The following is a 25,869-nucleotide window of genomic DNA, read 5'->3' as shown; positions in this document are numbered from 1 at the left end:
AACAGTGAACCAAATACGTTTAAATAAGGATGCTGATCCATTATCCACGTATTAAATAAATAGAAAGCTATATCGGCTGTTGCAGACGATATACCCAAGCGTCATTTACAAATCGCCAAAGGCTAGGCAATCCGCTATACTCACACGTCAAACATCAGCGTCGTCAACTTTATTAAATATATTAACGTTATTTAATATATTTTTTGTTGACAACACTGAAAATGTTCAGAGTGCCAACATCAAAAGGACACAACCACTATAAAAATGGCGGCCACCAGGCAATGGTCATTTTTGGGTATCGTGACCATATGCATTAGCAGTCCAGGTATATTTATTAAGTTCGTGTCTTAAATTAAAACAATGCCTTGCTTGGACTCCAAGACGAGAAGCGAGTGACCCTGTCTAAAATTTTCAAAAGTCAATGTCCTATTCTTTCCTATCAGATAGTAGATATACAGGGTCCTGCAACAGTGCATCGGTCTTCCATAAAGCCTAAAAAAATTAGATTAAAATTTTTTAACCTCTTTAATTTCACCTTGATACTAGAAATGTTAATTCAATGTCAATATCGGACTTAATTGGGATTCTAGAAGAATGGAGAATTACTTTGACTTAAATTGTTTCCTTCTGTCATCTACAGGGTGTTCGTAGTTAGCAATCATATTTTACGAATTTCAAAGCTCCATTTCTCGCTTTTTTTTAATGGAACACCCTGTATATTTCTTATCCATTTAATGAAGATTTAATACATGAACATTTTTTATTATGTAAACATATTAGCTATCTTTATTCTTTTTTAAAATATTCACGATAAATTTTTTGTAGCCAAGCAAAATATTTCACCTGTTTCTCTAAATAAATTTTTGACATTTTGGTCAGAATATCATTTGCGTATGTGTATTATCAGCTTAAGTATTCAGTTATTTAAATTATCGTAACTTTGTTTGTAAAAGAAATTTGAAGTTTTGTTTCAGAAATCTAATCTGAACGAAAATTGCATACTTATAAAATGCATTTTAGCAAAGACGAACTTGTTGACATGATATTTGTGTTGGGGGAATCTGAAAAGAATTGCCTCTTAGCCTCTCGAATGTATGGGGCGCGCTATCCTGATAGAAGATGTCCAGAAGAAAATTCTTTTAGAAGGTTACTAGCAAGATTTGTGGAGACAGGGAGTGTTTGTTACCCCAAGCAAGATAGAATGAGTCCTGTTACTAATCAGGAGCAAGAGTTAGATGTGTTATTAACGGTAACCGAAGATCCTCGCCTAAGTCAGTCAAATATCGGAGCAGCAGTTGGAATAAGTGAAAGATCAGTGCAACGAATTTTAAAAAGAAATCATTTTCATCCATACCACATCCATGAACATCAAGCACTTTTTGATAAGGATATATGAAACCGACTTGAATTTTGTACCTGGAGCAGGAATAAATTACAAAACGACCCCACGTTTTTTAATAATGTTCTATTTACGGATGAGGCAACATTTCATAAAAACGGATCAGTAAATAGACATAACTTTCATTATTATTCATCCGAAAACCCCTATTTTATGCGGCAGATCGACTACCAGCATAGGTGGTCATTAAATGTGTGGGGTGGAATTATTGGAAGCACCATTATCGGTCCCTATTTTTTTAATGGTCATCTCAATGGACTATATACCTTCAATTTTTACAAAATGAACTGCCTAGATTACTTGCAAATGTTCAGTTAATTACTAGAAACCGAATGTGGTTTCAACAGGACGGAGCTCCTCCACATTTTTCTCGAAAAGTCTCTGAATATTTAAATGTAACCTTTGAAGAAAAATGGATTGGAAGGAATGGACCTATTAATTGGCCAGCCAGATCACCTGACCTAACAAAATTAGATTTTTTTATGGGGTTTTGTAAAAGAAATTGTTTATAGTAGAAATCCACCGACAACGGCAGTAGATATGGAGCAGAGAATACGGGATGCGTTTGCTCAAATAACTCCACAAATGCTACATGAAGTAAAAAGAAGTTTTCAGGAACGTATTAATTTATGTTTTAAACAAAACGGAAGACATATTGAACACTTAATGTAATAATAATAAAATGATAAATATTTTTAATATGCTTGTTTAATTATTATCGTGAATATTTTAAAAACGACTAAAGATAGCTAATATGTTTACATAAATAAAAATGTTCATGTATTAAATCTTCATTAAATGGATAAAAAATATACAGAGTGTTCCATTTAAAAAAAGCGAGAAATGGAGCTTTGAAATTCGTAAAATATGATTGCTAACTACAAACACCCTGTATATGACAGAAGGAAACAATTGAAGTCAAAGTAATTCTCCATTCTTCTAGAATCCCAATTATGTCCAATATTGACATTGAATTAACATTTCTAGTATCAAGATAAAATTAAATGATGTAATGATTTTTAGATTTTTTTTATAAAAGAAATTATTGCAGTCAAACTGCGCATGACAAAGCAGCTATATTTAGCGCATATACAAGGTAGCCTAAGGCGGTCTTAAAAATAAAATAAAAAGAATGGCATTCCATTAAAAAAAATATCATATCGCTTTTTTGAAGCACCCTGTATACTTCAAAATATTTTCCAGATATGCGCTATCAGGTCCCAACATTTTTTTAAGAGGTTAGAAATTTTTAACCTTATTTTTTTAGGCTTTATGGAAGACCGACGCGCTGTTGCAGGACCCTGTATAAAAATAAATAAAGTAAATGAGTATTATAAGCACATATGTTAAAATGATTGATTTAAGCAGACTCTATATTATAGAGAGTTAGATATAAGTTTTTAGATAATTAATTAAACCAATGAGTGATTTCTAATTTGTTTGAGACACAAGTGTATAGGTGGCCCTCATATAACATGAATACCATTATTCCACTTGGAACTTGTGGCTAAATGTGATGGACACAAGGCCATTAAAAAAAAACAAAAAAAAAGTTGATTGGTTCAGTACCATATAAGCTATGGTCATTTGATGAATATAAAACGTAAATAAATACCGTCACCTAGTGTTCTCCAGGGACAAAATTCAACAATTCTGTTCGCCTCTATTTGAGTAAGAACCCAGGCAGCAGTCTCCCCGAATAGTTACACTAGAACAATTAAAACGTGCACAAACACCATTAAAACGATGAACTATCTATCGTACCTGTCCACTTCGCGACGACATTACGGGTAAAACATGTAAAAAAATTAAGTTTGAAACTTCGCTTCTTCTAGAAGAAACTGTCTGGAAGAAATAAACATTTCTGTCTAACATAAAGACTTAATTAAAAATTGAAAAACAAAATTCTAATTGAAAACCTCTTTGGTTTTCCATCAATTAAAGTTATTTAGAATACCCGACATAATTTAATTGATAAGTTGATTATAACCATATTACCATAATCAAAAAAATAAACAAACCAATAAAGTTTCTTATTGGACCATGAGTGATTAATAATACAGGGGCGTTCCAGACATTACTGAATTATTAATGGTTTTAATACAGTTATGTCCTAATTATCTTCCAGTGCTTCAATGGATTCACGAGGCGGCTCGCTATTATATTGTTTGCAATCCGAAATTAAATTTTTGTTAGCGATTATTCCAATGGAAAATCTCTTGAGAGGATTGTGTTTTAATTAAATTTACTTTGCTTAAAGAGAGAGACGGGCTAGTAAATTTTCTTAGTTAATTGGTTTTATTTTTATTTTTAGCTATCTGGGTAATTGAACGATATGTCTGGAACGTTCTGGAAATGTATAGTTATTTATTAAATTAGATATACCTGGAATCTTTTAACTTTTATGACTCTTTAAGGTACTTTCAAAGTTTAATTATGAGCATGTTGGAATGATTTTCTAACTTACAAGGTAAAAAATTAATATACGTGTGCAATAATTTTATTATAAAAACTCGTGTACTAAATTTGTAACCTCTAATTTTCTTAGCTTGAAAAATATGAGCAGTTTATCATTAATTATTTTTAATTGAAAATGAGTCGCCAGTCGTTCTTAACATAATTGGCGTAAATGTTAAAACTGTCCCGAATTTTAATTTTCATATTTTCGACATATACATAAAATAAGAGTCGGTTGTTACATTGTTTCCTTCGCATACCCCGACAAGAAAAATCCAGTTTGGTCAAATCGGGAGATCTCACTGGCCAAGGTACCGCTTTACTATACCGCTTTACTCTACCTATCCATTGGTTGTACAAATGCTCGTTTAAACATGTCTAACAGCTTGACTATAATGAGCTGGAACGCCATAATGCTAAAATCAGATCCCTTCTCGAAAATGGCAATACTTGTAAAAGGATATTTAAATGGTTTTGCAAGAAGTGGTCTACTTCACCTGTAGGATGCCCATTAAAAAAATACGGTCCAATAACGTATTGCCCTATAATTCCCGTCCAAACATTAATCGTCCATCTGTGATGATAATGAATTACTGATGTTATAGTAATAATGAAAATTGTGTTTATTAAATTATTGACTTTCTTAGTTTCAGAGGTAGGAGTGTTTTGTCCGTAGAAAATATGTTTTTGCAATTTTTTAATTTCCAAGATTGATGTGTTGATTTTGAAAAAAAAAATTAAAAAATTCTGAAATACGTATTTAATAATTTTAATTATATGACCCTTGTTTCAAATTTAATAAAAAACTCTTCGAGTCCTGCGAGTTATGTAGCTACGTTCCCAAGCATATTATTTACACAAACGTAATTTGCGTAAAGCAGCAACTTTTTGATTTTTATAACGAAAATGTTAAAATTTGTAATGGTTTTCTCCAGAATACTAACTGTTATAACATTATTTTAGTAGTGTTCCTAGATTTTAAAATAGCATTTGAAAATATTGATAGACAAGATAGACAAATTTTAATAAGAAAACTTGAATTATTGGGTGTTAGGGATAATGTTAAAAATAGTGTGTCCTACTCTACTTATGTTAATTGTGGGGTACCAAGGGAAATGCTTTGGGCCAATATTATTTCTATTATATGTAAATGATATTATATTAAAAAATAAGAGAGTTGTAAAAATAGGAGGTTTGTTCGCATATAATGTAAAGGTGTATAGAGTAGGAAAAAACTTACCAGAAATGCAAATGAACATATCAAATGTTCTCTATACCTTATTTAATTGACTTTGCGAAGATAAGTTAATTTTTATTTATTTATTGATCTCAGCAATAGATCAGTACAAGCATATCAGCGTGTTTATACAAGACACAGAATTTTTTTTTAAAAAGAAACATTAAAATATAGTTATTGGAAATAAACTACTCGTAAAACATTGCGCATACCCTAAATAATCTCTAAAATTAAATATCAACATAATATTATATAAACCATTACACACAACCATAAAAGCCATGTCAAGCAAGAGATTCTTGGAAGTTCTGAAAAATAACTTTTCATTTATAAACCTTATATGTACCGGGTGGCCAACTAAGAATGGACGTCGGCGATTCTGAGGCCCTAATAGTCGTAGCGCCTTGAAAAAAAAAATTTGTAATAAAAGTGGCCAAAAAAAATGCTGAAAATTATTTTGAAGTTCATTGATCAACCGCTAGAGGGCGCCACACTTCTTTAAATCTTAAAATTGCATTTTTGCCAAAAAACCTCCAATAACTTACACCTCAAAATATTATATTGATATTTTAGAAAGTATCTGCAAAAATTTCTGTCAGTTGTCAAATAAAGTGGTGGGGGGCGTTTTTAGCTTGAATAAAGAAAACAGCTGAAAATTCGAAAGTCTATTGTTGCCTTATTTTTTCAACCAAAAAAAAAATTTCAAATTACTTTTCCTTAAATCCGCTAGAGGGCGTTGACTTGTGACTAACCCTTTCTGACGGATTATTTCAAAAAACTCAAATGCAATTATATATATTTTTTTACGTCATTAAAAGCGAGGAAGAAAACCAAAGAAACTGGTGAAAACGGCACTTCGAAATAATTTCTTAAACAAAAGTTATAAAAAAAAGTGTTCATTCGAAAATAAAAATGACAAAAATGGCGATAAACTCCTATTTGCTTAGACAAACTGAATAAACTCCTTTTATATAAGTATTTTTTTAAACAAACAAACTCATAGTACTCTTTTAGAAAATCCGACATACAGGATTGATCGTTATACGTTTATTTATACAGGGTGTTAACTAAACCAAGTTGACCAAATGGGCCTATTTTGGGAAAACTGTGCATAGGAAAGTTGAGTTAGTAGGCTATGGAAACAAAAGTGGCAGGTAAGCATGGAAGCAAAATATGTAAATATTTCAGTTAAATGTCATTTTAGCGTCTCTTCTTGCGATTGTTAAATTGTTAAAGCGTTTTTAAGTCTCGCTAATAACATCCAATAGTTTTCTTATTAGTTCGCCGTATTGTGAACTTTGTTTTTCCAGTTTTCCGTGTTGTTCCAGTTTTTCGTTTTGTGCCAGTTGTTCGTATTGTTCCAGTTTTTTGTGTTTTGTTCAAGTTTTTTGTTCCTTAACTTTTTATCTCTGTTTTTCGTATTGCTTTGTTGAACAATACTTTACACAAACGAAGAGGTGTTTGACATAATAGTTACTTATTTTGAATGTATGAGAAATGCCACAGTTGCTGCAAGAGTGTATGCGCATCAGTATCCTGATAGACGCCATCCTACTGCAAAAGTTTTTCTCGGATCATACATCGTTTGCGAACCACTGGAAACGTTCGGCTGCCCGTGTTTCGGAGACAACGCAGGGGACGCACCGAAGGCAACATAATAAATGTTTTAGCCTACGTCGAGTTTAATCCTCACTTAAGTACTAGAATAATAGCGCACGACCTGGGAATAAATCGAACTACTGTTCAGAATATTCTTAAGGAGTACAGGTAAGCGATCTTTTGGATATTAATCTTCACTATACGCGATGAGACTTAATTTTCCTAAGGAGAGTTCATTTTTTGATGATGATGCTTTAAATATAAAATTAATTAATTTTTACGCCAAAAGCACCAGATTGGTCTATTCTGTTGAATCAGCAGTCATCATCTTGTTCCAGATTTCATCCATATTCTTTAGTCCTGCATCAAGAATTAAGTGCACAAGATTTTGACCGAAGGCTAGACCATTGTCACTGGCTTTTGGGTATAATTGCAGAGGATCCTCAGGTGCTTTCAAACATATTGTGGACAGATGAGGCTACATTTCACAGCAATGGAGGCGTGAATCCCCACAATATTCATTACTGGTCACCAACGAATCCGCACTGGATGCGAGAAGTCCAGCATCAAGGCCATTGGTCTTTAAATTGTTGGGCAGGAATATTAGGAGATCGAATTATCGGCCCATTTTTTTTTTAACAACGCACTAAATGGTGCAAATTATTTGCAGTTTTTAAGGGAGGAATTGCCAATTTTATTAGAGGATGTTCCACTTGAAATTCGTCAACGAATGATGTTCCAGCACGATGGCTGTCCAGCACATTTCACCCGAAATGTTCGGGAGTTTTTAGATGCTACCTACCCTGGTAGATGGATAGGATGGGGCGGTACCTTTCCATGGCCGGCTAGATCACCAGACCTAACGTGCCTGGATTTTTATTTATGGGGTCGAGTTAAAGAAGTTGTTTTTGCAACAAGACCTAGGACGCGACAAAATATGATTGGCCGGATTAGTGGTTGCATGCAGACTCTCTCATTTGCTGAGGTAGAGACTGCAGTTTTGTCTACCGAACAAAAGATGTTTCAGTGCATAAAAAATGATGGAATGCATTTTGAACATTTGGGGAGGCACTAAATAAATTATGTGTATAACATATTATTTATTGTATCACCTAAGATTTCTTAAAATTGTATGTAGAATTTAAATATCAAATAACATATTATAGAGTGTTCTATTTAAAATAAGCAAGTTTTCATCTACATCCGGTATCATCAAAATTGTTACAAGTGTCAAATTATTTTATTGTTGTATCTTTAATTAACTTTTCTATAGTATGGTAAGGTGCCAAATTTTCTAAACTTACCTATAGAACAACTATATAAATAAACACCCTGTATAAATAAACGTATAACGATCCATTTTATATCTCGGATTTTCTAAAATGCTACTGATTTTGTTTCTTTTTAAAAATACTTAGTTAATACGAGTTTATTCAGCTTGTCTAAGCAAATAGTAATTTATGGCAATTTTTATTACTTTTATTTTCGAATGGACACTATTTTGTTAATAAGTTTAGTTTAACAAGTGATATCGAAGTGCCGTTTTCACCAGTTTCTTTGGTTTTTTTCCCCGTGTAAAAAAATATATATAGTTGCATTTGAGTTTTTTGAAATAATCCGTCAGAAAGGGTTAGTCACAAGTCAACGCCCTCTAGCGGATTTTAGGAAAAGTGATTTGAAATTTTTTTTTGGTTGAAAAAATAAGGCAACAATAGACTTAAAAAAATATGTTTAAAAAAATCGGTCCACTCATAGCTGATTTTCAGCTGTTTTCTTTATTCAAGCTAAAAACGCCCCCCACCACTTTATTTGACAACTGACAGAAATTTTTGTAGAAACTTTTTTGTGAGGAAATCTTCCTAGAATAATAATATAATATTTTGAGGTGTACGTTATTGGAGGTTTTTTGAAAAAAATACAATTTTAAGATTTAAATAAGCTGTGGCGCCCTCTAGCAGTTGACCAATGAACTTCAAAATAATTTCCAGCTTTTTTTTTGGCCACTTTTATTACAAAAATTTTTTTTTCAAGGCGCTACGACTATTAGGGCCTGAGATATCGCCGACGTATATTCTTAGTTGGCCACCCGGTACATATATGGTAGAGCATTGAAAAATCTAATATAATGAGAATCAGTGCTCTTCGCGCCAGTCTGTGGCGCGAACCAGGAATGATGGTGAGTTTTATGCTTCCACATTGTCTTGTACAGTGATGGCGGAGGTCAGTCTGATATGTGCAATTGGATAAATTTGATCTTACAAAATCAGGCATTGGAGTATGTAAGAACTGGGCAAAGTTAGTACTCTCAGTTCCCTAAAACTCTGGCGATAACAATTGCGATGCCTATGGTCACTTAGAACACGTATACATCTTCTCGGTAGTCCAAAGATTTTACTTGCATTGGTAGAAATGGCCCTAGTTAAAAATATAATAGGTCATGTAAGATAAAATGTAGGCATGACATACTGCCATGGCCAGGGACACAAATCTGATGACATTTCTAATGAGGCAGATCATTTTAAAAAATTTGTCTGACAATTCAATATGAGTTTCCCATATAAGACCAGAGTCCAAAAATACCTCAAGAAATTTGACCTGTAAGTCACATTTTAGTGACGATCCTTCAAGTCTAAGACTAAACTTTATATTTAGAGTCTTAAAAACATTGAGGCAAAATTTGTTAGCCAAAAACCAGTCTGTTATTCCACTTTATATTTCCTCCAATACAATCCCAAGGGGCTAGTGGAGTCAGCAGGATTGTACCTTATTGAGTTTCTTGTGTCATCTACAATGATTATGTACTGAATATCAAGCCTGGGTTATTCATAAAGTTGACTATTGATGTATATTAGCAGTGGTCCCAAGAGCAAACTCTGTGGATCACTATGCTGCAATTCTTTAATATTGGAGCAGTCGCCATTATGAGCACTATTTTTAGCCAGGTAAGATTCAATCAGAGCAATACTTTGATTGCCAAAATTGTAGGATCCCAACTTTTTTATTAAAATATCATGCGATACATAATCAAACGCTTTTATGAGATCATAGAAGGATCCATAGGAATCATGACTAGCCTCCAGACCAGATGCTACAATTTCAACAAGGTGATTTCATGTAAGCAAATAAGTAGTGCGCGTAGTAAGTGCACTCGGTAGCACTGTTTTTTGGGCAAAACTGTTCGAATGGCTTACTTGGATTGAGTAGTTTCGACATAACGTCTTCAGCAATTTTTGTAAAAGTTATTAAATTAATGAGCTTTAAGTTTAGTTAAGCAGAGTTAGTTAAGAAGAGCAGTTAAGTTTAAATGCAGCAAAATTCTGCGTATACGCTAAGAAATCAAAAATTAGTCAAATGGAAATAGGCAATATAAGCATTATTGTGAATGGAGAAAACATTCATTATATGAAAGAAATTAAATATTTGGGCACTATTTTGGATGCAAAATTAAATTTTAATCCAAACGCAAGAACATAATGCTAACATTTTCTAAAAAGGTTGGATTTATTTCGAGAATCGGGAAAAACTGTACATGAATATAAAACTGCTTCTTTTCAAGCCCATTGCACTTCTTGATTTATAGTATTGTTTAACCAACTAAAATTATCCAATACAAAGCCGTGAGACTAATATTAACATATAATCGTTATACACCTGTCAATTCTTTGTTAAGTGTAGGTACTTAAAAACTTACGTGTATAAAATAATACGTTACTTTATGCTAATGTTTATTTGTTTATATTTAAATTAAAATGTTATTTGTTACCTAACCATCTGTAATAAGTAGAGAATCTTTGCAGATGTTCGAAACTACGAAACTAGACGCCGTACAGAGTTCATACTAGTAGATATATGCAATACTAGTCAAATGCTTAATTCCGTCTCATATAAAGACTTAATTTGGTTTAACAAATTACCTTTGATTATTAAAACGTGTGCTAATTTAAACCAGTTTGACAGGCTTTTGAGGAGAACATTCAGTTTGGTTAGGGCATCGTAAGTTTGTTTTTTAGCTTTAGTTTTAGTGTTTTATTTTGACAATTTTATCCTTAGCTTAAGTCTTGTTTTTACAATTCTATCCTTAACTTAAGTTTTATTTATACAGCTTCAATCATATTTCTAGTCTCGTTTTTATGTTTTTTATTTTACTTTGTCAAAAATATCCCATTAACTAATATAAATCCATTATCTCTTTTGCAGGGTGTTTCTTGACAATCCTTTATTTTAGTCCTGTAACAGTCAATGTAATCTCTAACATCCTCTCGGGAATAAAAAACAAAAATGATTCAGGGTGGGATAACATTTTTATTAAGGTTTTTGTGAATTTGCCTAGATGTACACTTACTGCATTGACTGATTGCATTAGTGGCTCTATATTACTTGGTCAATTTCCTGATTTACTGAAAAAGGCTGTTGTTATTTCCATTTTTAAGCAGGGTGAAGATATTGCGGCCAATTACAGGCCAATATCGTTACTACCATCATTATCTAAAATTATGGAAAAGCTACTAAGAAAAGGAATGGTTGAATTCTTAGAAGCAAATAGAGTTTTAAATGAACCTCAGTTGGGTTTTCTGTTGGGCAAAAATATATGACAATGATTCACATACTGGAAAAACTTTAACAAAACAAAAAAATATTGGCAAATGAAAAACTCACGGCCATTAGCTAATGCGTATGAATTATGTAATTCAATTGTCCTAACGGATAATAAAAAAGTTAAAAAAACTCTGAACATATAGGAACTTAAATATAAAACAATAGTATTAAATCCTAATATAATAGTTCCACAATACTTTTATGAAATGAAATATTCGCAGATTTTAGGAGAACGTTAGATAGATTCTCTCTTTATGGGGTGAAAATAGTTACTGATGGAACAAAATGTGATAATATTGTGGCTGCGGCGTTTTGGAAATTTTGAGTAAAAAAAATGTTGTACTTTTATAGTTGAAAAAAAATGCAAACGCGTACTTACTGACTAATTTTCTTTCAGTATCGTGAAAGAAAGAGAGTTTTGGTTACAGAAAGGTAATGGTTATCCCTAAAAAGTTGTATATAAAATACTATATATAAAAAGACTTGTCCTGATTGATAATCAACGTACAGCCCAAACGGTAAAACCTAGAAATATTAAATTTGGGGACAACATTACTATGGTTATGTGTAAAATGGGATTTTTTTAAATTCCATCGGGAAGGGGTTGAAACCACCCGTTACGTATCATTTTATTGTGTATTTTAAAAAAAAACGGTGAACAACATTTTTATTTAATTTTTTTACCTAATTTTGTTTTTTTTTAAGAGGTTAAAACCACCCTCTAAGATTTTAACATCTTTTTTTTATCCTTAAATTGATTGCTTTTCGGAAAAAAACTGCAAAACACTTCAATTTAATTTTAATGAAAACAACAGATTCTTGAAAATCCCGCCACCCTGAAGGGGTGAAAACTTCTTCTACGAAAATTCTTTCATTTTAAACTTATTGTGGCGTAGCAATAGCGTTGAAAATTGATATTTTTACATATTACAAGAAGGCAAAACAAAAAATATTGTTTACAAAGAAGTAAGTTCTTCAGTAGAACTTTTCTTTTATTTTTAAATTCCACGCGAGCAACGCCGCATATATTGAGCTACTTTATTATATAAATAAACACACTATATTATAATTATAACACTATGTGTTTACTATCAAATAAACCTTCCTTAAATATTAACCTATTTGGGTAAAAAGATATCGCGACATAGAAGAAAACAATAAAATTGGTAAATTTAATTAATCTCTTAAACAGAGTGGCAGGATACTTCGCAATCAGAGTTATAGTGGCGCTACTTTAATATTGGTCAGGGAACAATTAGACTTCTTATCATTATTTTAGCTCTTTTAATATTAGAAGGTGCGTAGAACTTGTATGCCGTTAAGAAAATGTCTATATTTATAGAAGACCCAGAGCCAGCCTTGACGCTTTCCTCTCTGCTGTTCAGGAGGTTTTGGGATTTTACATAGTCCTACTTGTCACATATGACTTTCAAGAGATATTCTCTGAAGCAACACGAGTTCTTCTTCTTCACAGTTCTTGGGGAAGCTTGGCTAGTAGTAGTAGTAGTAAGGGTGAGGGAGCTAGAGCTCGACAAGTAGGCCTGAGCAGTCCCTTTTCGCCAACCCCAGAATCACCCACCCCTACGCCTCCACTCCCAATGCGCGGTCTTCACTGAGTCCTTTTAATAAAGGCTTGCACGTTGTCCCAGTCCAGATCTTTAAGATCTTTTCGCTGGAGTGTCGTTGCTCCGAAAATTTTCCTTCTTTGGCGACTCCTATCACAGATACTTGGTATTTGTGATAGGTGGAAATATGAAATGTCCTCTCCTGTACCGCAATTCGGACAGAGTGGGCTTTCTCTTATACCAAGAAGGTGTAGATGCCTGTTTAGACTATTGTGCCCGGTCAGGGTTCCCACCAAGTCTTTGATACTTTGTCGGGTCTTTGTTAGCAGTCGCCTTGCTTTAGAACCGTCATGGTCTGGTATCATTTCCTTGGCAGGTCTACATCCTTCTGTCCTTCTCCAATTCTTCCTTGTTTTTTCCCAGGCCCAATTATTAAGTGCCTGGGAGATTTGTTTTTTTGCTAAGACCGAGACAAGGTTCGGGGCCTACGAAGGGGTTAACGGAACCTTGTCTTGCCAGTTCGTCGGCCCGCTCATTGCCCTCAACACCTTGGTGTCCTGGGACCCACCTCAGTCTCACTTCCTTGTGTGCTGCAAGCCTTTCCAATGCGTCTCTGCATTCCTGGACTAGCGCTGAGCTGGCCCTGGGTTTCTGAATCACCTTGAGGGTAGCTTGACTATCGGAGTAGATGCAAATCACCCTGTCACCTTCCAATGCCTCTCGTTTGTTCGCTACTTCGAGTATAGCAAACACCTCCGCTTGGAAAACTGTGGTGTGTTTCCCTAGTGGGAAGGATTCCCCTGTGTTCGTTTCCATCCTGTACACTCCGGCTCCGGCTGAATTGGTGCTTTTCATCTATGATCCATCCGTGTACCAGGCCTGGAAATCACTTGGCTCTTTAACTTGGTTCGCCGACCATTCTTCCGTGTCGGGATTTTGACTTGAAACCCCTTCTTTAACCTTAGTTTGCCCCTTTCTGTAAGAAGCTTGGCTATATAATGTGTTTGTCAATTTCCATAGTAATCATTTCTCTTCAAGGATAGTAAATTTTAATATCTCAGATCACCTGGGGCAGATCTTAAGCATTACACAGCAAATCAAAAAAGTCGCTTAAACAAAAAATCCAATTACACAACATGGGTTATTTACTACGAAATTGAAAATGTTGAAGTTTTTGTCTTATTTTTAGACAAAGATGCCACTGGTGAAATATTGCAATGTAATTTCGGGAGACCCTGTATAACCTATAATTTGCCATGTAACTGTCAGGCTCTTAGGTTTTTTTCTCCCACTAAGTAAAACAAGCTGGTAAAAAGGTCGCACGGTCAAAGTTTAGTAAACACAGTCGAACTCAGTTATTGTAGAAGTCAGGTTGGGTCACGAGTAACCCGTATTTCCTTTACTTTTTAAACCCTAATATGGGTCTCTTTCTTTCCAGACTCTTGATGGCTAAATACTGGTCCTAGAGTTGCAGTACACAAGTACACAGTCGAGTTGAGTTTCAAGTTGAGGCACTGTCGTCGAGAAGTAGTGTGTGAGTCGAGTCGCGAGTCGTAGTCGCGATCGGAGTGAGAAGTTGCTCACGGAAGTTTTCCCTATTATCCCTAATACCCAAGACGGGTTTTTCTTTCTCTCTCTCTCTCTACACTTTTCGTGACCTAGGAAGGTCCGTAAGTACCCTTATACTCTAAACCCAGTTAAAACTACCTGTATTATTGTCGCTAGTTATGAGTTCGGTCGTCGTGTATTGATACAATAGGTTAAAGTAATTAACCCATTGTAACTAGAGTACAAGCACCATTGTTAGTAGTTAGTAAGAAGTGAGTGAAGTTACCTGATAGGAAGCAAAGTGAGTGTAAATAAGGTAAAATTAAGTATACAAAAGGACAGCAAAGACAATTCATAGTTTACAACTGCTTTAATGAATAACTGTTCTATTTTCCTGACTTCGGATCTAATAAATGAGCATATTTTGTATTGTAAAAGTTTTGTTTCATTTATTAAGTTAATTGGTTCAGCGCCATATAAGCTGTGGTACATCGATAAACATACAAAATTAACAATTACAGTCCACTAGTACTCTCCAGTGGCACAATTGAACGATTGTGTCTCCCTCTATTTGGGGAAGAAGCCAGGCAGCAGTTCGCCCCCGAATACTTAGAACTGATCAACCAAATGAGGTAAGCTGAGGTAATAATGATCTTAAAGAAATGAAAAAATTCTTGTACTTTTTAATTGATAACTGTAGATAGTATAATAAAGCTAATGATCTAACAACATTACTATACAGCAACAGTATTAAACATAGTATACATGTATAAAAGGGGAACTCTAGAAGTAAAGAGGTCAGCCAATGATCGGGCCATAACCTCTCAACTAATCATGTGAAATTTGTGTGGGGTATAATTAACAAAAACAAACGATGTAAGAGCAGATGATGCTATGGCCTCAAATATATCTCTAAAAGAGATGTTTTGAGTTTGGAACTTTTTTTAAAAATAGCAAAAAATTTAATTGAAAATATATCTTAAGCTAAAATTGATCATGTACAGTACCTTAATAATATTCATAATAGACCGCCTGATTTTTGTTTTCATAGAAATAAGTTTTATAAGAATGAGGGATATAAAACACAAACTCAAAACTTAAGAATATCTTGATACCTATGGTTTAATAGTGCCAGTATAAAAATTATATTCCCACTTATATAACTATATAGTTTAACTATTGTTAAAAACTATTACATGAAAGACATACATTTTCAAGTGTCCTGAAGCAGGCACTTACGATCAGTTAAGATTAGCATTATTCTTACGATTACGGGGGGAACCCAAACCCCATTCTAGGAGTACTTAACTTCTTGGAAGATGTCATGAACTGCTCTGAGGATGGCAAATATCTATCAGTGCTTTTATATGATCTAAGCAAAACATTACTCCCACTAGCTTTTGCTGCAGAAGCTAAAATATTACAGTGAAGCAAGTATTGGACTGCCGGGATCAAATCTAGAAGAACATTTTCAATTGTTGAAAGTATAAGAGTGGTGTCATCTGACAACCTTCACTACTAGAAGTTGGTATCCCGCAAGGATCTACATCGAGACCAATTCTATTCTTAATCCTTACAAATGTCTTACACAACGCTATCCAAATGCAAAATTTGTGATGTTTGCGGATAACACCATCTTCGTAGTTACAGGTAGACCCTAGGGTGAGATTGAAAAGGGAATGAGGACGGCTGGACACACATATATTTATGGCGAACCGGTTAATTTTGAACATTGACTGCTTAGAACATTGAAAGGCTAGAATTAGTAGACAACAACTTTGTTTCAGCTCAACATGGTGCACATGTTGGGGGGAGGGGTAAAGGAGGGGTTTTGTTTACAAACATATTCATCGATTCTCTATCGTCAAGTTTACACGCATTTAAAAAAAAAAAAATTCAGCTATATGCCAACACATATAATAATATTAATTTGACTTATGGATGTTAGATTTTGGATTAAAAATAAAACGTAGAAATTGATAGATGTTATTCTACGCGCAAAAATCTTCAAAGCAAAAAAAACTATTAACATTCTTAATCCTAAAACTGCGTCTAAAAAAATTGAAATGGCAATACTGCAGGCAAAAGCTGATTTCATCTTGCGGAATGTCATCTTGACCAACGGCTTTGTGTTTACATTCGGCATTTGTGAAGTTTTTTGTTGTTTCTTTAGTTTTTTGTTAAAAAAGGAAAAAGGTTGAGCCATTTTAGAGTTTTTGTAAACTTTTACGATAGTAGAAACTTGTGCTGTTTGTGCCGCACCATGGAAAAAAGGCGATTGAAGCCAATCTTTTAACAAGTAAATACCGATATTGTCATAACATCATACCAAGGGACAACCGTCGTCATTAACGTGGAATAATAAAAACTTAAGATTATTATTCGATAATTAAGAATTCTATAATAATAGTTATAAAATATTTAATTTCTATAGCTTTCTTGAGCAGCTTGCAAAAAAGAGAATTGTCACTTTTTTGACCAAATACAATGTGCTGTCCCCTAATCAGTATGGATTTCAGTCATCTAAGGGTACGCAGGATGCCATTTTCAGATTCTTGGAAAGTGTGTATCTATCTATGAACTCCAAGGAGGCTGCAGCAGCGGTGTTCTGTGATCTGTCCAAGGCCCTCGATTGTGTGGATCATGGAATATTGCTGTCAAAGCTTGATTTTTACGGATTTAGGGGAGTGGCTTTGGGGTCGTTAAAGTCATACCTGTCTGGCCGCTCCCAGAGGGTGGTTGCATCTAGATTTTCGTCAGGGATAGCACACCTTAAATGTGGTGTACCTCAAGGGTCAGTGTTAGGTCCTATTTTATTTTTATTATACGTTAATGACTTAAGCTCTTTCTCACTGCATGGACTAGTGGTTCAGTTTGCCAATGATACTACAATTCTGTGGCATAACAAAGATCAAAAAGTAGTCAGATCTATAATGGTAGAGGACCTTCACAAAATTAAAGAGTGGTGCATCTACAATCAGCTTGTATTCAACGTTGATAAGACTTTTGTTCTGGGCTTTAAGTGTAATGTAGAGGGTTTTTTGTTTGATGAGCAGAGCCCACTACATGGTGGGGATTATTGTCGATTTCTCGGCCTCTTCATTGATGAGAGTTTAAGGTTTGACAACCACGTTTTGGGCCTCGGTGCTAAACTTTCTTCTGGTTGTTTTGCAGTCAGAGTTGCCAGGCATGAGTTGGGAGGTTGTTTGCTCGTTCAGTTTGGTTTGCTCGCCTTAATAGATTCTTATATCCGTTATGGGGTGCCATTTTGAGGTTCGTGCTCCAAGGGACTCCTTAACATAATTTTTACTATTCAGAGAAAAGCATTAGGGGTATCTGTGTGGTGTTAGTCTAAGAGTCTCTTGTAAACTTCTTTTTGTAGCTGAAAGAATTTTAACACTTTTCTCACTCTTTATATTGGAAACTGCAACATTCATACATAAGTCCGTAAGTCCACCATCCTGCACCAGTCATAATACTCGTCAAATGGGCAACTTATCTCTTCCAATCCCCACCTCCTTACTTACGAGAAACTCTCTTACATTTATTAGTCGTTAAATATTTAATCATGTTCCTTTTCCGATTAGGACTATTACAGACCTTAAAATTTTAAGAAAAAACTAAAGAAATTAATCTTACCAAAAGCTTACTACAGCACTAAAGAGTCCATTGATCAGATTTTTTTTATTATTCTTGTTTTATGTTGGTTCTCGCCTTTTCTTTTCTTCTTTTTTGGTTTTTTCTTTGATTATATTACAAAATATGCTTCTATGTACAATCAAAATCGATTCTGTATTCTGTTTTTGTCCTGTATCCTGTATAACCAAACAATTTCTAGGATTAGGAAGCTTTTAGCGCAAGTTTGTAAACTTCGCAAATAAAGTATATTTTAACTTTGACTTTGACTATATAAATGCTTTTTATTAGATAAATACCTTTACTCTAACAAAGTACGTATAAAGATTTCATAAACGGTAAAATTGTTTATAATTTAAACCATAATCTATTAATAATAAATATTTATCATGTAAATATTTTATGAAACCTAATGGGTTTTGTCTCGCCAGAAACACTGAAGCCTATTATGCACTATTTAACAGCTCTATGACATATGTCATCATAGCATAGGGTTTCTGAGTTCATGCTGCCAGAGTCTTTGGATTACAAGGAAGGGTACTAAGGCAATGTTTGGATCTGAAATCAAAGTTTGACTTAAATCTTTTGGACAAGAGGTAAAACGTATTTTATAATTAGATACTAAAAATTATTTATCAAATATTTCTTATTATTTTTAAATTAAATTACACTAATATAAAAAAGGTAAACCAGTTTTTTTTGAGAGGGTTTAGTTATAGGATATGTTCCATAAAAATGTTTTAATTTAACAGGTTATAAATGATCTTGAAACCGAAGAGGACTTGGAAAAATCATTAATGAATTTCGCCATGAAAAAGAGACCATCGGAGAAAATGAAAATGCTCCAAGTACATGTCAGGACAATGTACTTGCTCAGTTTGCAGTGAACAAAGTCCATTAGTCGAGTACATTTTGTGACAGAAATAAACAAATTCTTTCAATCCGAAAAGTAGCTAAAAGAAACTTGGAAATCCAAGCTGAAAACATGAAAAGAATATCGGCAATTAAATTTCTTCTATGTAATGTGGGGGATACCATGCGACTGAAAATACCCGATGTAGATAAGGGAAGGGGCGACTTTAGAAACATTTCAGTGGTAGAAGTAGAAACAAATGGAGAAGGCATGTATCGTTTGGGTAAGCTATAGGTACCTGTTAAACTTATATTCTTATTTATCGAATGATCCTGTTTGTAGAAAATGAGAGTGGAACAATTGAAGAAATGTTCTCAAGAAACCAGTTTACAGTATGTGACAATCAACTACTTGATATTGACAAAGTGTCATCCGAAACAAAATCATTACGACAAATTGCTACTAGCGAGTCTATGTCTGGTGGTCAAGGATACAAAAGATGTCATTGTAAAACAAGATGTATTACACTAAAATGTCGTTGTAAGTCTTCAGGAGTACTATGTAATTCTAAATGTCACTCGAGCTTATCCTGCTCAAATAAGTAAAAGTAAATCCAAGTACAACTAAATATTTTCAACTTTACGTTCAAGCTCGCGTTCAAGTTTAAGTTACCTATAGTTAGTTTAAGTTCAAGTTACCTAGTTAGTTTAAGATACACGTTTTTTATCAATAATTTCTTTGATTTTTAATGTGGCAAATAAAGCAAATATAATTCAAATGTAGTATTTTTTATCCACATCTAAATTTAAGCGGTTTATCCATCTTCCCTTAGATAAATCTAGAACTACCCCGATAAAGTAAGAAGTCATTGCACTGATTTGCGTTTTATCCAGCTAAATTGGATAAAACTAGTTTTATTCAATTTCGGGTTTTAACCGTAACATATACATGTAATAATGTTGTCCTAATGTAGTTTTGACTTTTAATAAGCAGGCAATCAACTTTTTTAACTCTTTTTTTTACTCCTATTATTAACATGAATAAAATATGAATGATTAAAAAAATAGTTATTGGTGCCGATTCTTTAAAATTTCAATTTATTGAGAATATTATGGGACAGTGTAACTGAAATTGGAAATCTTTTACATGAGAGATGAAAAAATTTTTGAGAAAGATTTGGGAAATTCTGACACACTCAGTATTAATAAATTCACAAAAATATACTGATAAAACACTAGTTTAAAAATGGTAATATAAATAGAATATCATTAATTAGTAAATTAGTATAATAAGTTGATATTAGTTATTTATGCAAATATTTCATGGCCAAAACACAATGTGTATGGCTAGTGTTACCGAAGAGAAAAAAAACTCATGTTGCAAATTTATAACTTCCTTTTAGAAATTTGGGCATTTCGCCCGTACAAAAGTATTGTTTTATTGTTTGGAATTTTAAGTAATTAAAAAAACAGGTGTCCAAAATTTCAAATCTCTAACTCTCTTAGTTTTAGGGTTTCTGGAAGGCATAATGCAAAAAAAACTCTTAAACGGAAATATGGTTTCGAAATTGGTATAAACAAAACAAAATTACCATTAAAATTAATAAAATCTTAAATTACTTGACAAACACAAATGAAAATCGATAATTATGGGCGATCAAAGTACCGCCGGGCTATTCGGACCGTCGCTTTGTTTGTGTAACTAGCGCATAATATTAATTAAAATTTAATAAAGGACCGACAAAGCACAGCATCCCGCACTCTCGTTCTGGCATTTTGCCCCTTTCGAGTTGACTTCAAAGCGGCTTTCTTCGAGCTTCAATAAGTCTTTAATTTGCTTATGTCGATGGCCAAATAAATCCTTTAAAAAAAACCTGCCCGCACCAGTGTAAATTCTATATATTTTTTTTATCTATTAGAACAAAGAATTCTTATATTCACAAGTGCGCTAAATCGATCCCGGAAAGGCTTTATCCGGACTCTTCCAGATTATATCCGCCGCGGGTTGAGCGTAAGTAAATCTTTTAGCCAGAAGCGCTTTTTCCCTTTATTTAAAAGAGAGACGAGAGGACGCTCTGGTTAAGATGAATTCGTCACTTTATAGTTTCGGTTAGTGCGACAACTGTTCAATGGAAAAATGGGATAAGGAATTTTTGAGTTTTATTAGAAAATCTTATATTACACTGCTATACTCTCTGCATTTTTATATATATTGTCCGAAACTGGTTCTACTCATTGTAAAAAGTCTAACACATCCGAATGAAACTAGAATCATTAATGACAGGCTCAATAAATAATATTGAAAGTTTTTTTTACCACAGTTTATGAAAAAGGCCTATGGTTTGGAGGGAAATTTCAATTTATACCTTCGCAAATTCAAATTTGACTGAAATTTTAAGTGACTTTTATTAAATCAATTATCAGACTAACTGACTCTTCCATAACTGGTCTATAGCATATGCTTAAGTCTGTTCCATCGATTATTAAAGACACAAACTAATAAACTGTAAAAAATTGACACGTCCAAATCCAAGCATGAACTTTTGGGAACTTTTGAACGTTTTGCAATCCAATCATTAATGGCAGAGGAAGTAGACACAAAAGGTTCTTTACATAAAATTTCATGAAAAACGTCCATAGATTAGCGAAAAATTTGCATTTATACCTTAACATATTCAAGTTTTCACCACATTTTACGTGATTCTTATTAAAATGAAACTTTTTTAATAATTTCCAAAAATACAGCAGACCAAATGATTATTCCACAGCTGGTTTACAACTAATGGCCTTCTTTATTTCGCTCATTCTATAACAAATTCACGAACTGAAAAAATTTGTCAGATCCAAACTGAAATCGTTAATAACAGACTTAAAATTATAATTTATACCTTCACATATAGAAAATAAATATTTACGCAATTTTTATTAAATGTGTTGGTTCTTTTGCTACAACATCTCTATTTCACTCATTGTTAAAGATACAATTTTATAAACTGAAGAAATGTGACAGATCGAAATTGAAACTCAAATCAGTGGATAATATACAAACTATTTTACAATTTCATCAGAAGAAACAGTAGTTTCGCGGCAAATGTAAATTTAAATCCAAGTTTTCCTTCACACTACACGATATATTAATTTAATTAGACCAACTAATTTTTCCATACTGCTTTACTTATTCGAAGAGATACAACTTAATAAACTGCAAAAGCTTGACACATCCGAACTAAACTAGAACTACCCAATAGAGCTTCATCAAAAGCGACAAAAACCTGAAATTTTGAAATCAGAAACTCAAGCATATTGTAAAAATTGCAATCTTTTTTAATATATTGTAATAATATTAAAATAGAAGCGTGGAAGGTCAGCGAATCTTCTGGAATTATGGCCAGCCGAGTATATAAGCAGCCGCGCCGCTGCTGGGAGTCAGTTGACAGTTCAGGCTAGTAAAGCTAGGTAAAAATAAATGTTTTTAGTAGTCGTAATTAAACCTGTATAGTAGTTTTAAAGTGTTAATAAATCAATTGCTTATTTTTTATCCATTGAGTATTTAATTCACACCTAACGAAAGAAAAAAATACTATATTAGTGTCAGGTGTAAGGTCAACTTCGACCTTTAAACCAACAATCGACATTGGTGATAAAAGAAAAATAATAGTGAACTGAAATAAGTCGAAAGTTAAAAAAGGCACTGGTGGAAAAGGACTGTGATACAACGAGAAATCAAGCCGACTTGCGAAAGCCAATTTGTAACGCATTACTTGAGAAAGGCGTTGATCCGAACAACTTTGTTTTTGCTGGTGCAAGCGATATCGGTCAAATATTGCAAGGTTTGGAAAACGAATTACTAGAAAAATTACGTTAACCTGGAAGCTAAATTGCTAGAAAATTCTGCAAAACTGGAAAAAAACTGTGAATCACTAAAAGAAAATTATAAAAACTTGAGAAAAATGTTTTTGGAATGATGGAACGTCTCAGACGTTTAAGCATTTCTGGATCAACTGGATCGCGAAGGTGAAAAAAGGCAGTAGCACATACTGCATCTAAGCTTGCAGATGCAGGAACACGGGCCCTAAAATTCAAAACTGTCAAGAACATGAATAAGGGCCAAACTCGTGTCCGGAAAATAATTCGGGGAGAGGACAATTTCGAGGAATCGCTTAAGCAGATCATTAGGGAGGTTAATTGAGGACGTAGCCACCAGGACCGCAATTTGGAGTGTTGGAAATGAGGCAAAGAGATCACATAAGAAAGCTTTGCCCAGCAGACGGTAGTTCTACTCTTCGCTAATCCAGAAAACTAAATCAGCCTAGTAAAAGTAAATATGGCCCAGATATGAGAGCAGCAGTATCCTTGCTGCAGCACTATAGCAATGGGGTTTTTGTCGACTTGTGTGTGAATGGAACCCTCCGTACTATGCTGGTGGATACAGGTGCGACAAAGACAATAATAAAACCCGACATAGTAAAATCTGCAGGTAAGATTCGGCAATCAAAATGGCGTCTACAACCAGCGATGCGAGATTCAGCAAATATCCATATTGAAAGAAACGTCACGTTCACCGTAGAAAAAGCTACATTTGAACATCATGTGATAGTGGCTGAGCTAGAGATGATTATCGGGACCAACTTAATGGATATTAAGAACTTCGAGGAGAGCTTTAAGCAGGGAGTCCTGAAGATAGATGTTTTGTCCTGAAGATGCAAGTTGTTTTGAATCCTGAGAGGGATTACAGTGTTCGAGTCCTACTTTCGGAGAAAACTTTGATGCTAAAGCTAAGCGAGATCGTTCTAGAGGCCGCAATAATAAGAGCGGACGGTCAAATAGTCATTTTCGAACCTGCAATGTTGATTGAAGGATAGCAGTTAAAAAGACCTTTGTACGCGCTGAAAGAAATATTTCTCTGAAAGTAACGAATATCAATAATTATCCTGTGCTGTTAAATAACAGCCCGGCGTTAGGACACTGCTCTGCAGTTTCAGTAATAATTCGATAAGTTGCGGCTGGGGACATCAATCAGGAAGCTTTCCGAAAGAATTAGATTGTTTCCATCGTCGACACTCGGCCCTGTGTTGAGTTGCTAGCTGACAAAGCGATAGAGCACTTCTACAAATACCTCTATGGGAGAAAGTTCCTGCTGCAAACTGACCATGCAGCCTTAAAATGGCTCCTTTAGCTTAAAATCCAAATGGTCAAATGGCAAGATGCATAAACGGGCTACAGAAGTTTGACAAGCAGGAAAAATCTAGGGAAATACAGAAGACTGTAAATATTGTCAGCGGGTGGAGGGAAAAGATGAGCAGTTTATTAGAACCACCACCACCAAGTATACTTAGCAAAAAGAGAATCTTATAAGAGAAAGATCCCGATATCCAGACAATCCTAAGCTGGATAAAAAAGGGGATGAAGCTAACTTTAAAAGAAGTTGTCGCCCCAATTTTAGTAAATTCTTGAGGTGGAAATAGTGTACTCCGACGGCAAATTCTTGTATCTAAATTTCAGATTTTAAAGTTCCTAGACGAAATGCATGCAGGTGTGTCAGGAAAACACCTTGGAATATCAAAGACCCTGGAAAAAGTAAGGGAAAGATTACAGACGTAAAGGACTAGTGCAAAAAATGCGTTGTATGTGGGGACATCAGACAAAGAAAGCAGTCTGATGTCTTGATGTGTACAATGTGGGAAGTCTTTCTGAAAGGATTGATATTGAGGTTGCGGGTCTGTTTCGCATCAGAAACAGGGAATAAGTATATCATGGTCGTAATGGACTACTTCAGCAAATTGATTGAAATGTACTTTCTACCAAACCTTTGAAGCTATATTTACGACCAAAGGCGAAATTTTGAATCCAGCTTGCTCTAGAACGCTTCAGATAAGATGCTTGGACTCAATAAAACGAGAATTACTGCAGTACATCCGCAGTCGGATGGCATGGTAGAACGAATGAATAGCATTAATCGGTATTTAGCGAAAGTAGTCTGAAGCTAACAAAGATACTGAGACTAGTTTCTTTATTGATTTCTACTGCCTCCGATTAATAGATCCATGAAAGCACAGTCGAGTCTTCGGTCAAATAGTGATGGGAAGAAAACGTCGATCCCCTTCCCATCTAAAAATTCGTTGACCGCGAGGTTGCCTGGAAGAAATAAGTCGGTACACTACGCAAAAGGATGGATGTCATTAACACTCACGTGCGAGTTTCCGTTCAAGATACAACCAATCGGTTGAACGATGCCAAAGACCAGAGGTAGAACAACTGTGACTTGATTTGGATCTATGACCCAAAAAGTCGGAAGTGCTTGTCGCCGAAACTTCCAATATCCTAGGATGGGCATACAAAGTGGTCGAAGCCATCAACAATGTTTTATACAGAATACAAGAGCTGCCGAGGGGTAAAGCTCAAGTAATTAACTTTAACAGACTGGCTTCTTATTAAGAAAACTACGAAGGCGCCAAGCTGCGGCAAATCCAAACAAAGTCGGATTTGGCATTTGATAAATTCATGAACCATCGATATGATAGGCAAAAGAGGCTGTAATTTCGCAAAACTTCAACAGCTGCGTCGGTTTACCCCAGAATCGGGCAAGTACTCAAGACAAACGATGAAGAGACTGGTAGAAAGATCTAGCTGCTTACCAAAAGGCTTTACATGAGAAGTCAACCTATAAATCCAACATCTTTACGGATGATTAGTGTTTTGTAAAGAAGGCGTTGTTTGCCAATGATCTAACAAGCTTAGCATTTCCTAAACTTGTATGCGTATTTGTTTACCTAGATTTGAGGTTGATTCGCAGCATGTCAGAACTGGTTTTCAGGTCTACAGTTCTACAAGACGTCTAGTTGCGAGAAACCTTCTGCGGATATCGACATACACATATTTGAAATCATTTCGGGAAGAAATGAGCTTAGGAAAGGGGCAGTATACCGATATTGGAAATGCCGAGAATATTAGCTTTCTGCATCTTTTCGGAATGGCACAAG

The 25,869-nt window shown here is 34.4% G+C and overlaps 1 protein-coding gene across 2 annotated transcripts in view; it reads right to left on the bottom strand.

Annotated features, from left to right (window-relative positions):
* The window catches only part of LOC126737473 (monocarboxylate transporter 2-like), a 670,913-nt gene that overhangs the window by 259,781 nt on the left and 385,263 nt on the right, over window positions 1-25,869 (bottom strand). The window lies entirely within an intron of this gene.

The sequence above is a fragment of the Anthonomus grandis genome, chromosome 6 (assembly GCF_022605725.1).
Source record: "Anthonomus grandis grandis chromosome 6, icAntGran1.3, whole genome shotgun sequence".
Taxonomy (NCBI): domain Eukaryota; kingdom Metazoa; phylum Arthropoda; class Insecta; order Coleoptera; family Curculionidae; genus Anthonomus; species Anthonomus grandis.
The sequence above is the reverse complement of the archived record's forward strand: the minus strand, read 5'-3'. Positions and strand labels throughout refer to the sequence as shown.